Genomic DNA, 15,748 nt, shown 5'->3' on the forward strand with positions numbered 1-15,748 from the left:
TTCGCTCTCTGATGAATATTCATATATGGGCGTGGCCTATTCACAGCCCTGGGTTGCCAGATCTGTCCGTTTACATAAAGTTGCTTGGAAGTTTAGATTTGATTTGAAATTTATTGATAGCGCACACCAAGGAACTTTTGAATAAATAATTAATAATGGCGAGGTACAATAAAAGTTGAACGTTTTATATTATTTACATGTTTTATGAAAAAAGCTTTTCCACATTCGCTACAGAGAACACATTTATATTTATGGTTAAAGTTTACATACTTGAAAAAAATAAAAAGTGCAATAGTTTTTTTTCTTTTGTTATTATTGTTTTTTTTAAAGAAACAAACTGTTAAATAAACATTAGCAGAAAACATGTATATTACTTTTTTGTGTGATACTTAATAACCTTTATCACAGTATGCAAAAGTACACACAAAACTTAAGAGATTAACACAATCATAAAAATATTAACGGAGAATGGGAAAACAGATAAGATTAGAAAAAATATAAATAGTAATATTAATATTAAAACCTGCTTGTTTTAGTGTGTACTCTTATTGTCACATACAGAATTTGACTAGTTCCAGAGGTTAGTATTCAATTTATGATAAACTTTATTTTACATAAGTAAAAAGTCTGGTTCTGTAACTGTTTTTAAATATTTAGTTTGGAATTAGGTTGGAATGGTGAGGTTAAATATAATAATAGAATACCTTTAGGTATTTTCAAAAGATGTTGAATTCAGTGCTGTGCATTAACACGTTCAATGAATGACGTTCATTGAACACCTTCATATTTTTTGTGAACGCTGAACTGTATGGAGTCCCAAAAGTGCAAGACGCGTGCAGAAAGCGCATTCAGTGCGTGGGTCATGCATCATGTTACGTGTTGCTGAGCTATCGAAGGCCTAGTGTTGCCACATGTCCTGGTTTTCCCAGGATTGTTCTCTTTTATTAACTGTCTGTCCTAATTATCCTTCTTGGGACACCTATTGTCCTGTTTTTTTCATGAAAGTTCATTAACATATTCATTCATATTTAACTAAACATATATCTTCACACCTAATAGCCAATTGGTGAACTATAATATGAATATATTTGCATGTGAATAAGGGACCGTGACAAAAGCTGGCAATGTGCACGGCTTTGGCTTCCCATATTCATGTATTGATGTATTGATACATGTATTGCCTACTAAGCATGACACACATGCAAATGTAGCATTACGTTATTTGTACATGAGAACATGCACTTCGTACGCACTGTGCTCTTAACTAAAATGTAGGCTCATGTGACCATGATGTAGTCTGTTTACTTGTTTGACAAAATGGTTCTTTGAAATTTTCTTTTGAATGCTTTGGCAGATGTGGATCTGAGTACAGAGCCATAAAAGTGGATTATTGTTTTAAGTACGTGGATAAAATTGTTGGTACGCTTCCATTAAAGAAAGAAAACCTCACCAAGGTCAATGAAATAATTATATATTACCACCATCATCACTGCTTTCATGATCTACTATTAGTACTATGATTATATCAGTACACATGATCATAACAGCATATGTATGTGTATGTGATGGTACAAGGACATTTTGTCAATAATTTGTAGGGAGTCTGACCAGAGGAGGATATATAGGTCCCCCCTTGTGAGCTTTGGTTCCTCTGAAGATTTCTTCCTCAGCTCTGAGGGAGTTTTTCTTGCCAATGATTTTATGTGATTTTAAGAAATTTGCCCAGAATGCTGATTGTTTACAATTAACTTATTGAGAGTTGTTAGATTTAGCATGATCTGTTCTAATGTTACTGTTGTGTGTAAAGCAATAAGCTCTTGAATTTGGCAATAAAAATATAACAAACTATTATTATTATTATTATTATTATTATTATTATTATTATTATTATTATTATTTTCTTTCTGATATTTCAAAAGTCTCAATGTTGCCATGGCACACACAGCTTACTGGTAGGCACTGATAGGCACCTGTGATGACAGATTTACACCGTAAAGTAGTTAAAAAATCTTCACAGGTTGTCAGGAGATATAACTGTATCATTTGAAGGATACTGCAAAAGAAACAATAATTGCTGCTGTAGCTGTGGAAGATTATATGCCCATACAGGCACTGTAATACCCAAATGACCATGGCAGTGTGAGAACCAGGTATTTATGCTTCTTTTGGCTATGGTACAGGAAGAAAACTTCATGTCTAAATTATTATGGCTGCTTGTTATTGACCGAAATAACAATTACAGGTCTGGATCACTTTTAGAGTCTTTACAGATTTATTAGCATTACATGTAATATATGTGTCTACATACTGATTTTACTTTTATATTTTAAACTTTTTTTTAAATTAATTGCTTATTCAAAGTAATAACCTAATGGTGTTTAATACTATGTATATGTAATGTATATTTACATCATACTATATATATCATAATAATAAAAAATCTAAAATAATCAGACTATAGAAAATATCCTACAGATTATTAAGAAATAAAGCAGCAGGTTAATAAAACTTTCACATTCACTCCGCATCTTTATACAATGTGTAAGTGACAAAGTGACATGGAGGAGTGAATGCGTAGGCATAATTTTGACACTATAATAATTACCCCATAATTGGGCTCTAAACATGTTAACACATGCACGTTAAAATTGTGTTGTGATAATGTGACCAAAAATAACATGTTTACACGTTTTTAAGGTCTCCACCAATGGGAGGCCTAAAATAAATTTGAATTTTTACTTGTAAAAATTTAATTCTTACTAGTGATAATTCAAGTGTTCATTCATTCATTTTAGTGGGGGAAATATATTTACTAGTAAAAAATCAATTCTTGATATCCAAAATTGAATTTTCACTAGTAACAATTTAATTCTTCATATCAAAATGAACTATTCACATGTAAAAAAAAATTATATCAAGAATTGAAATTTTACTGTTTAAAAAATATTTTTACATACTTTGTAATTTTTCACTAGTAAAAATTTAATTTCTGATATGACTCACCAGATGACAAATTTGCTGACATTGTTAGAGATATCTTAAAAGACATTTTGAATAGTCAAAATATAACTGCAGATATCTTAAAATACTGTACTTACTAGTCAGATTGTAAATGTAGATATCTTAAATTGTCAGTCTGACTAGTCAAAATACAATTGTCACTAGTCAAAACTCTGTTGTAGATGTCCAGTATTTAATTAAAGATAGTCATACGAAAGCTATTTAATGTTAAAATGGCTTGTCATCTTAATCATTCATAACATGAGCAGAGCGGTGACCTATGGCTACGTCAAGCCCTACGTGAGGAATGTGAAGACAGCAACACTAGCGAGCTGATCCCCATGGCAATATATATATAGTGTTTGTGAAATATATAGCAGGGGTATATCAAGCTTTTCAAAAGTGGGGGTGTTCTGGGATGGGGATGTAAAATCCCCTCTGAAATGATCATGGCCAAATTATAATTAAAAACACAACAAAAACAACTTCCAGAATTTCTATATTTTATTATTTTATGTACATCTAGGCCTACAGTATGAAAATAATGTAGTTTTATTGAAGTTTCAAAATCACGTGAGGATAACTAATATTCCTTCTCTCCCCATACTAGCATCACCCATGCATTTCAACCTATGCTTCCTTTCGTGGAGTCCCAAATACTTATTGTTTGTGCCAAGTGAATAAAACCCATGGTCCCATGTCTCCTTGATCTTTGTGTGAAAACCACAAAGCAGACACACACGAGGGGTTACACATTGCAAGCCTGCGGTAGCAAATTGTCAACTCCACTTACTTGGGTTTGTTTGAAAAAAGACAATATCTTCTAATGCCTTTTCCTTTTATGCATCCTAGTATTGCATGACAAAACGAGAATTACTTTTTCAAAACGTTGATGACATACAGATTAAGCAAAGCCACAAGTAGCTGCTGCCTTTACAAAATAAAAAATTTCGAATATCAATCTACAGGTAGAAAAACAAAGATGAGTTGTGAACAACTATTAACTTACTATATAGGTATCTAAAATACAGAGTCATCACTGTAGCGGAGTCAGATATAATTAATAATTTTTTAAATTAATAATTAATTATTTAATTCATTTTGTTAAGCCCCAAGTTTGGGAGCCATTAAATCATTTTTCTTTACCTTTTGTCCAGATTCAGCTTGTACAAGGAGGCTATCAGGTTGGGCGACATTACATATAATATAGTGGGATTAGCTAGAATTATTCATTCATTCATTCATTATCTGTAACTGCTTATCCAGTTCAGGGTCACGCTGGGTCCAGAGCCTACCTGGAATCATTGGGCGCAAGGCAGGAATACACCCTGGAGGGGGCGCCAGTCTAGCTAGAATTAATTATTATTAATTAATTATTCTGCTTATTGATCCACTGAAGGTTCTTGGCTCCGAAATTGAATCAGACCAGAAAGTGCACAAGCACAAGAAAAGCACACACAAATAAATAACCAATGATTGGTTTTATGAACACAACTTGTTTATTAAATGTAATAACAAATATTGACTCTACATTCATATAATGAAATGAAGTACAGTGATACATATGGGAGGAGGGAGATTAATATATGAGGGAATTTCTCCATTGTAACTACCCTAAATTCTAAAAAGACTATAGTTTAACCCAGCAAAACATTCGGCACCTGTCTCCTGATGTTAGGGGCGCGGGGTGAGGACTGACAGAGGGCGGACGCAAACGCTTAGAACACAGACTTTATTTACAAAACAAACACAAACGAACTAGAACAGGAAGCGGGCATGAAACGAGCACTAGAAACGAGGCAAACAACACGAAGAAGAACACGAAGAACAAACGAACCATACGAAGAACAACATGAGAACTATGAACGCGGAACAAGGTACAAAGCGTGTAACAAGGAACAATGAACGACAAGAGGAAGTGAGACGAGAGGGCTTAAATACAATCACGAACGAGAAACAGCTGAAACGTATAACAAGGGAAAAGACGAGGAGGCGGAGACAAAGGCGGAGACATAGAGATAAACAAAACAAAGCCATGTGCAGAGAAACGGACCAGACGGGACCTGAGTGTGACAGATGCCCCCTCCTAAACGCGCAACTCCTGGGGCGCGTAACCTAGACCCCCCAGAAGCTGGCGCAGGAGGGAGCATGGAAAACAAGGAACTATAGGAGACAGGACGGGAACTGGAGCTGTGAACAAGGGACTAGACTAACAGACGCTGGACAGAACTAGAAACAGGAGACGGGAATCGCGAGAAGACAGGAGACATGGCAGGAGCAGACACACGTGACTGAACAGAGTGCTGGAAATGACTAACAGGGGACTGAACATGAGACAGGACAGAAGGTTGAAACGGGGACTGATGCAGGACCGGGGCAGAGACAGGGGACTGAAACTTGGACTGGACAGGAGATGGGACTTGTGACAAGAAAGGACTATACTGAACGGGAGTGCTTACGTGAGACTGGACGAGAGTGGACAAATGAGACTGGACAGGGTGCTTAACATAGGAAGGGAACGAGGACTGGACATGAGACAGGGCAGAGGGTTGCAAAGGGGACTGGACTATACCGGAAACAGGGGGAGCGACACTGGACTGGAACATAGACTGGACGGGTGCTGAGACAGAGGATCTATACTGGGAGTGAACAGGGGACAGGACATGAGTATGTGCTTGGACAGGACTAGGCAGGGGAACAGGTACCAGGACATTTACAGGGACGGACACGAACACGGTAACGGGGACAGGAATCGAAATGAAAGCAGATACGGGTACAGGGACAAGCACAGAGACAGGAACTAGGACAGGTACAGACAGTGGCATCAAAATAACAAGGGGGTGCCCAGGACTGGCAAATGTCTGCGGGGCAGTCCGAGGAACCAGCCTGGGCACAGTTCTGGGGATCGACCCCAGAGTCCTTGGGGCCGTCCTCCGGGTACGACCAGAAGTGACCGTATCTACAGTTACCGGGGCAGACACGGCCGTAGCAACAGTCTCGGGCAGAGGAGCGGCTGGTCGCGCCGCTTGCACGAGCAGAGGAGCGGCTGAGGGAGCCGCACCCATGGAGACTGGGGACCCTGCGACGTCGTCCACGGAGACAGGGGAACCTGCAGCGACGTCGTCCACGGAGGCAGGGGAACCTGCAGCGACGTTGTCCACGGAGGCAGGGGAACCTGCAGCGACGTCGTCCACGGAGGCAGGGGAACCTGCAGCGACGTCGTCCACCGAGGCAGGGGAACCTGCAGCGACGTCGTCCACCGAGGCAGGGGAACCTGCAGCGACGTCGTCCACCGAGGCAGGGGAACCTGCAGCGACGTCGTCCACCGAGGCAGGGGAACCTGCAGCGACGTCGTCCACCGAGGCAGGGGAACCTGCAGCGACGACGTCCACGGAGGCAGGGGAACCTGCAGCGACGACGTCCACGGAGGCAGGGGAACCTGCAGCGACGACGTCCATGGAGGCAGGAGAAACTGTGACGACGTCCACGGAGGCAGGAGAGGCGGGCGTCCCGCTTACGAAGAGAGGAGCGGCTGGCTGCGCCGCTTTCACGCTGAGGGGAGCGGCTGGCTGCGCCGCTTTCACGCTGAGGGGAGCGGCTGGCTGCGCCGCTTTCACGCTGAGGGGAGCGGCTGGCTGCGCCGCTTTCACGCTGAGGGGAGCGGCTGGCTGCGCCGCTTTCACGCTGAGGGGAGCGGCTGGCTGCGCCGCGTCCACGAAGAGGGGAGCGGCTGGCTGCGCCGCGTCCACGAAGAGGGGAGCGGCTGGCTGCGCCGCGTCCACGAAGAGAGGAGCGTGTGCTGCTCGCCGGGCTCGCGCTGGGGCTTTAAAGGGTTTAGGGGGTTTAACGGGCGCACTCACGAGATCCCCTAGAGGTGCGCCTCTGTTAGCCTCTCCTCCGTCGTCCTGAAGCTGAAGGCTAACAGCCCCAACCCTTAACCCCCCCCCCAAAAATCTCCCCGGACTTGAGGGGGCAGTCCTCGGGAGCAGAGGTTCCTGCGGAGCTGACCTCGAGAGCCGATCGGGAGAATCTGGCTCTCAATAGTTCTCTGAAAGTCTCCACTGTAATATGCAGGGCTCTTTCCCTCAGCACGCGATCAGCCCACTGCAGTGCTATCCCTTTAAGAAGGGATCTCATGAACATTACCTTAATAAATTCATGTGGCGCTGGAACAGTCAGGTAGTCAAAGTACAATTGGCACTGCAGCAGGAAACCCTCAACGTTTGAAGTTCCCTCAAACTCGGAGGGAACTCCCATAAAGGACGGCAGGGCAGCAGGTTGATCCCCCACCCTTACCGTTAGCGACTCCTGGACTCTCCTGAACGTCTCTTCGAAAGAAAAATCCGTGCTAGCTGCATCCTTCTTTGGGTCGTTCATTCTGTTAGGGGCGCGGGGTGAGGACTGACAGAGGGCGGACGCAAACGCTTAGAACACAGACTTTATTTACAAAACAAACACAAACGAACTAGAACAGGAAGCGGGCATGAAATGAGCACTAGAAACGAGGCAAACAACACGAAGAAGAACACGAAGAACAAACGAACCATACGAAGAACAACATGAGAACTATGAACGCGGAACAAGGTACAAAGCGTGTAACAAGGAACAATGAACGACAAGAGGAAGTGAGACGAGAGGGCTTAAATACAATCACGAACGAGAAACAGCTGAAACGTATAACAAGGGAAAAGACGAGGAGGCGGAGACAAAGGCGGAGACATGGAGATAAACAAAACAAAGCCAGGGACCAGACGGGACCTGAGTGTGACACCTGAGCTATGAGAGAAATGAACCGGTGACCCTACATGTCCCTGGAGAGGAGATGGCTTACAGGACTTCGCAGACGAAACTTTTGGTTCCTCTATTTTCGCATTTCTGTTCTCTTGCTGATTGACTGATTGAATGTACTTTAGACTAGAACCTCCTATAAATAGTTCATTCATTCATTATCTGTAACCGCTTATCTAGTTTAGGGTCGCAGTGGGTCCAGAGCCTATCTGGAATCATTGGGCGCAAGGCAGGAATACACCCTGGAGGGGGCCCCAGTGCTTCACAGGGCAACATACACACACACCTACGGACACTTTTGAGTCACCAATCCACCTACTAACATGTGTTTTTGGACTGTGGGAGGAAACCGGAGCACCCGGAGGAAACCCACGTGGAGAGCACACCAACTCCTCACAAACAGTTACCCGGAGCGGAAATCGAACCCACAACCTCCAGGCCCCTGGAGCTGTGTGACTGTGACACTACCTGCTGCGCCACCGTGCCAAGATTTCTGAATCATGCTTTTGCAATTATATCAGACAATATTCCTAATGCAATCTTATTACACGAGTCTCTCACATGAGCATATTGTCTCATTATAGCCTTGACTGAGTTGATTATATTTGAGAGTTTTTTTTAAAATTATTTTTATTGAGGAATTTGACACAAAAAAGGGCAAGAACAATGCCTGTCTTTAAACAGTAGTACCATACAAAGCCTTACAATCAACATAAAGAAAAGCCTCAGTTTTTTTTAATATATTAACACCCTTAACAAGAAATAAAAAGAGAAATTAATTCAAATACAAATAAGTAGGTAAAGAAAGAAAACACCCAAAAGACAGAAAGAGGGAGAGAGATAGAGAAAAAAGAAAACCCCTAAAAGAAACAATAAAAAGAAAGAAGAGAGAGATTCAGGGAAAAAGAATAATTTATATTATTACTACTAATAATAAGATAAATAAGTGAAAAAGAGGGAAGGAGGGGTTAATCAGTTGGCATAGTCTGAAGGGAAATGAAATATGAAAGAAAATAATTCCATTTTGCGTAAAACGCAGCGGTGTTAACTTTCAAAGTCAGTCTGATTTTTTCCAATTCAAGGAAATGCATCATGTCACTGAACCACATGGCAATCGAAGGGCACCTTGAAGACTTCCATACAAACAATATTTGGCGTCTTGCTACTAGAGATGTGAATGACAGTATATCTAATTTAATATTAGTGAGTGAGTGAGTGTTTATAGGGAAACCAAATATTGCAACGGAGGGACACATTTCTTACTCCCCAAAACCTTTGATATCGTTTCAAAGTAATTAACCCAAAATCTTTGTAGAGCTGAACAATAAAAATACATGTGACTAAGGTCACAAGGTGAAAATCCACATTTATCACAAACATCACTGACAGCGTTCGGGTAGAATCCAGAAATTTGAGATTTTGATCGATGTACTCTGTGCAATATCTTAAATTGTATCAGGTGTAGCCTAGCACAGGGTACACATTGTAGCACTCTATTGATTACCCTATTCCACCACTGATCTGTGAAGGTTGTAGCCAATTCACATTCCCAATTTAGTCTGGATTTATCAAAGATTTGTGTGCCTAATTCCATAAGTTTACAATAAACCTTGGATATCAGAGATTTTTCAAAGGAATCCAGATGCAGAATATCGTCCCAAGGGGGTCCATCAGATAGACGAATATAATTAGGAAAAAGGGAGGAAATACAATATCTAAGTTGAAAATATCTAAAGAAAATGGGAGGGAGGTAGATTAATGTCTGAGGACAATTGGGAAAAGGAACAAAAAATTTAATCTTTGTAAAGACCACGAAAGCACTTTATGCCCTTATCGTGCCAGGTGCGAAACACAGAGTCATTTAATGCCGGGGGAAATAAGTGATTCTGTAATATGGGCAATGACAGGGATGGTGACAGATAATGAAAAAACACTTTCTAAACTGTACCCAAATACGGAGAGTAGAAAGTACCAAAGAATTATTTGTGTAGTTCGAGAGTTTGAGTGGTAAGGTTGAGGCTAACAACTACTTTTGACCACTGCAAATAAGGAGAATGAAGCCAGCAGAATATTTTTTGAATATGTGCAGCCCAATAATAGTAATGAAAATTAGGCAGAGCGAGGCCTTCCTCAAATTTAAACTGTTGTAACAGTGATTTACTAATCGTAGGGATCTTATTGTTCCATATGAAATTGGTGACAAGCTGGTCCAGTGATTTAAAGAAACTCTTGGGTAAATACAGTGGGAGGGTTTGAATGAGAAAGATTAATTAAGATGTAATATAAAAGATTATATGTTAACACAAAGTAATATCATTCAGACAAAACCATGTTTTAGATAATTCTTAACTAAATAACACACATATAGTATGTGAAAATCCTGGTGGTTCCTGAATAAAAGTTCAGTGATTTCAGTGCCTGTCAGTAGCCTTTTTTGAACAATGGCAAAGCAGAATCGTCTGTATTTTGCAAACTCCGCATTACCAGTTTAAAAAATTGCTGTATTATTTTAAATTATTTCTTAATTACAATAAGATCTGAAGTGAAAAAAATCGTATTGGTTTAAGAGTCTAAAAGACAGTCTCATCCTCATTATATTATCATTACTTGCTTATTTAGGACTCATATTTGTCTTACACTCTAATTAATGTTAATCTATATGCAAATATCTCATGTGATTTTAATGTACAAATAATTACTTTGATTCAAAAATTCATCTGTGATGTGTTAAGGGAGAATGAAATGTAGTTCCTCCAGGACACAGTGCTAACATTAATTCTGTCTGAAAGCAGAGCCGTAGTTCTCAGTGTTTCGGCACTGACCTGCTGCTCTCAGCGCAGCTGCAAAACAACCCCCTGTAAAAAGGACTGTGACTCCATTGACTGCAGAAGTGAATGATGGACAGGAAAAGCTGGCTGCTGATTGGCTAAACATAGATCACGACCAATGAAAATCGTGTTCTCTGTTTCAGAACCATGGAATCTGCCCCTCACTACGGCAGAGAGAGAGCTTCGATCCAGCAAACACTCTTGTCTAGTTTCTTCAATGTGCTACAATGTTGTCAAGAGGTGGAACAAATTACTTTGTCTAAACAAGATTGTCACAACGTTGTCACAGGGTAGTAGGTAGAGTCTGGAACAGCCAGTCAGCAGTCCAAAAGGCAGACGTCATCTCAACTTTGGCATCACTCCATCCTTTGCCCTATCCTCTGCCTTTAACTTCTCCCACTCTCCAAGACAGACCGGCACAGTCAGACAGGTGGCACAGGTTTGCTTTTGTCCAGAAAGTGGACCTTCACTCCACTCTTTTTCCCTCATCTTTCTATTTAATCTTTTGAATCCTATGCTGTTACTGTGTTCTCACCCACTAAACTTCATATTATTGTCATTTATTGTCCCCCTTTTCCTCTCTCGACGAGTTAGATATTTTTCTGAGTCTCTTCCCCATCGATGGAACCTCACTCCTTTTCCTTGGTGACTTTAACCTTTCAACAGACAAGTTGCAGTCATCTTGTCTTGAACAACTGGCGTCATCCTTTGACATTTTCCTTAACCAGTCTTCTCCAACTCATAGAGCTGGCAACACTCTGGACCTGATACAGTTCAGATACAGTATAGTATAGTATTTTTAGATACAGCCACAGACATGTTCCTTTCCTCACTCTCATCTGCAATTAATCTTTTATGTCCTCTATCCTCCAGGTCTCCAAGATCCACACCACCTGCCTCTTGGCTGACAGATGGCCTCCGCAGCAACTAGAGAGAACTAAAAGCAGAGAGAAGCTGGAGGAAATCCCAGTTTGACTTGGATCTTCATTCCTACCAAGCTCTCCTATCCAGGTTCTCTAATGAAATAACTGCCGTGAAGTCGTCTTTCTACAAAGGGCGACTGGAAGCTTCAGCATCTGACCCACACTAGCTCTTCCCTCCTCACCCAATTCTGATTTTTCTGGATGTTTCTGCAGCCTTTGACACAGTCAACCACAAGATCCTCCTGTCGGTCCTCAATGATCTTGGAATTGCTGCTTCAGCACGGAAATGGTTAGAGTCTTATCTGGAGGATCGCTCTTACCAGGTAAAATAGAATGGATCTACTTTCGCTCAATTCAGGCTCTCCACTGGTGTCCCTCAAGGCTCTGTGCTGGGTCCTCTCCTCTTTTCACTGTAGTGAAACTAGTGTTGCACCGATACCGATACCATATCAGTATCACTTGCACTGGCACTTAAACACAGTATCAGTATCGGCTACAGAGAGCACAGATACCATAGGCGTGTTTGAAATGGCTCACTACATGTTGTACACAGGACACTTTTCAGGACACATCCCATGAAGCAGATACTGACACGCATGGACGCCACTATATGCAGCTTGAATTTACATTGGAGCAGATTGTAAACAGAATGGGTATTACACACTACATGACTGTTTTTGTCAATTTTAACACACTACATGACCCCAAACTCCCCAACCAAACACAACTCGCGTTTCCTAGGAGTCACAGTTAAATACGGACGCAAAAGTCTCTGCGGTTATTGTTTGCACTGCTGTTTGTATAGATTCACAAAGAAAAAAACATGTAAAAATGGGTCATGGATGTGAAAAGTCAGTGTGGTCTTGATCGTATGGTGTGGTATATGGGGTACAAAGATAGTGGGGCCATTCTTCATCATTGGAAACCTCAAGGCCACTGGATATACATGATGATGTGTTTTCCTCTTTATGCACTGAAGCTGGCCCGTTTCCTGAGTTTTTCCAGCAAGATGGTGCACCACCACATTAAGGGTGTCAGGTCCCAGCATTCCTAGATGAACAGTTTCCTGGAAAGTGGATTGGTCATCATGGGCCAGTTGAATGGCCTTAGACTTTTATCTTTTGGGTCATCTGAAGACAATTGTCTATGCTGTGAAGATATGAGAGGTGCAGCACCTGAAACTATGGATACTGGAAGCCTATGCTAGCATTTCTCCTGCGGTGTTGCTATCAGTGTGTGAAGAGTGGGAGAAGTGGGTTGCATTGACAATCCAACACAATGGGCAGCACTTTGAACACATTTTATAAGTGGTCAGAAACTTGTAAGTAATTTATGAAAGAATAATGTTACCATTGTTTGTTAAATTCCCAATAAGTTTAATGTGTCACATGACCCTCTTCCCATTGAAAAAACAAAGGTTGGATCCAAAATGGCCAACTTCAAAATGGCTGCCATGGTCACCACCCATCTTGAAAAGATCCCCCCTCCCATATACTAATGTGCCACAAACAGGAAGTTAATATCACCAACCATTCCCATTTTATTAAGGTGTATCCATATAAATGGCTCACCCTGTATATTATAGTTTTTCATAGTTTTATCGTTTAATCTGTCCTCCGCTGTAGAGCTCCGCTGTAGAGCTCCACTGCACGTGTCTTTGTTTATTTTCTGTTCTCTGTTCTCATTGGCTGTTGAAGGGACTTGTTCAGCTTTGTGTCGGTGGAGAGTTTGTACTACGCGACTACGTCCAAAGTCGGGTCAAAAAAATCAAACGTTTGCTGTGACTGGTCTGAAATGCAATTTCAACACAAAAATATTTATAATTGGGCTAAACGTCATGTAGTGTAACTCCAGCTTAAGGTATGCCAAAGAACACTATCTTTTTTCAAGCAAGCACAAAGAAGCATGCTAACACAGATGAGCTGCAGTCTTTAGAAAGTGCATTTCACAGTCATGGCAAATATCCTCATGACAGTGTAAAAAGCTGTGCAGTCAGGCTAGACTATTTCTTCCTATATGTACTTGTTACTGCACTGTGGAAATATTTATTTTTTCATGGCTCTGAAACTTTAACAATTTTTAATGTGCCATTAATAAACAGTGAATGTTGTTAATTCAGACTTATTATATCTTCTTAGCGATACAGAATACTGCTTTAAGAAAATAAAATCTGAAAGTATAGCAATATAAATATCTGAATTTATAGGCATCTATCTAGTAATTAAGATAGATAGAGTTGGTATCAGTACTCGGTATAGGCAGATACTTGAACATGAAAAATCAGTATCGGAAGGGAAAAACTGGTATTGGTTCATCCCTGTATACCCTTTCTTTTGGTGATATAATTACCTCTCATGAATTCTCTTACCACTGTTATGCTGATGATACTCAACTAATGCTTTCCTTCCCACGATCTGACATTCAGGTTTCCTGTCGCATCTTGTCATGTCTGACTGACATCGCTTGTTGGATGACAGCTCACCACATGAAGCTCAGTCTTAGCAAGACTAAGCTGTTGTATATCCCTGGCTGGTCCTTACCAAGATCTTGCTATCTCATTTGAGAACTCCTTGACTGCTCCATCTGAAGATGCAAGAAGCCTTTGTGTGATTCCTAGATGTCCAGTTATCGTTCGCAACCCATATCGCGAATCTGATTTGGTCATGCAGATTTCTACTGTACAACATCTGGTGGATTCGACCCTTTCTTTATCAGGAGGCTGCCCAGGTGCTATTCCAGTCTCTTGTCATTTGACTACTCCTGGCTGGCCTTTCTCTGCGGGCCATCAGCCCCCTTCAGCTGATCCAGAATCTTTAATCTGATCAGTCTTGAATCTTGGATCTTCCTAAGTTCACCCACATCACTCAACTGCTGCGCTCTCTTCACTGGCTTCCTGTAGCTGCTTGCGTCAGGTTAAGAACTCTCATACTTGCCTACAAAGCCAAGAACGGACCAACCTCGGACTGAAGGCCCATCTCTCTGGATAAGAGTGTCTGCTCAATGCTGTAAATCTAAATTTTTCTCACTTTTCAATTTGTGTTCATTATCTAGAAATCGTACCCATAATAATTCAAGTCATATGCGTAAGTCTTTATAATCATATATGTTTGAAGTTGTATTTGTACAAAACACACACACACACATACAACAGAATTTTGTGTACAAATTGAATATTTATGTACGAATGTAGATGAGCATGCACACATTTATTTTTTACAGTGTTCTTACTCCATAAATAAAGAGCCAAAAGAATTGGGAGCTGCCAATCATGGCTAGTGCTAGTGGCATTTTCTTAAGCATTTGAATTTGTTTTTTGAGCATTTATGTGTGAACTCCACGTAAAAACCACACGCTTTTGTGCAGATTGTGTCCACCATGTCTGTATCGAATTTAAAACAACACATTGAGCTGAAGCATCAAAGCAGGCTTGTGGAATATATGAATTACTGAAGTCACAGTAATGGAAGTACAGATTTCTCTATTTATTATAATAAATCCATGTTGTGGCATTGAACTGCTGCATAAGTTAATATTGTCTAAATAAAACTTTCATATACAGTATACTTTGTCATTGTCTGAAAAATACACTAAGTGTTAAAACGTATTCTCAATCTCAACATTCATATACACCATTGTTAGTAAGAGTGGTATATGATAATATATTTATTTTGGTAGTAGCATGTGCGCTTGGTAATGGATGGGTAGAAAGGGGTTCTATTGAAAAAGAACAGAGGCCTATTTTTTGAGGGAAAAAATGAGCGCGAACTTCAAAATTGAACTATTAACGTGAACTACTTCTTTTAAATTAGTATGAACTCAAGTTTGGACTAGTTCATTTTAAATGTGAACTGGCAAAACACTGGTTAATTGCTTTTGTCTTTGTACTGCAACTGAACCCCTGAACTGGCTACTGGTGCGTGCAGCGGTTCATACGATCCGTCAACAGATGGAGACAAATTCCATAAAAAGTGCTGAGCGTCGCGAGTGGAATTCCAAATATTCCTAAAGTTTCCTCTGGAATTGCAACAAAACTGACTCGGATAACAGGATACAGACCCAAATAAAAGGAGAGAGGAAATGAAGGGGAGATCCAGGGTGGAAAAGCAAACTATAGAATGTGCTGCAAAAGGAAATAACTGATTTTCTTTCCTTTTTTTACAGCTTTAAACACAAAAACAAGGCCAAAGTTACAGTAATTCTGGGGCTTCC

At 40.8% G+C, this 15,748-nt stretch overlaps 1 pseudogene; it reads left to right on the forward strand.

Annotated features, from left to right (window-relative positions):
- Positions 1-9,688: 9,688 nt before the first annotated feature.
- On the forward strand, positions 9,689-14,604 carry LOC136697301 (uncharacterized; annotated as a pseudogene).
- The last annotated feature ends 1,144 nt before the right edge of the window (positions 14,605-15,748 follow it).

This window comes from Hoplias malabaricus, chromosome 5, assembly GCF_029633855.1.
Source record: "Hoplias malabaricus isolate fHopMal1 chromosome 5, fHopMal1.hap1, whole genome shotgun sequence".
In the NCBI taxonomy this organism is placed as follows: Eukaryota; Metazoa; Chordata; class Actinopteri; order Characiformes; family Erythrinidae; genus Hoplias; species Hoplias malabaricus.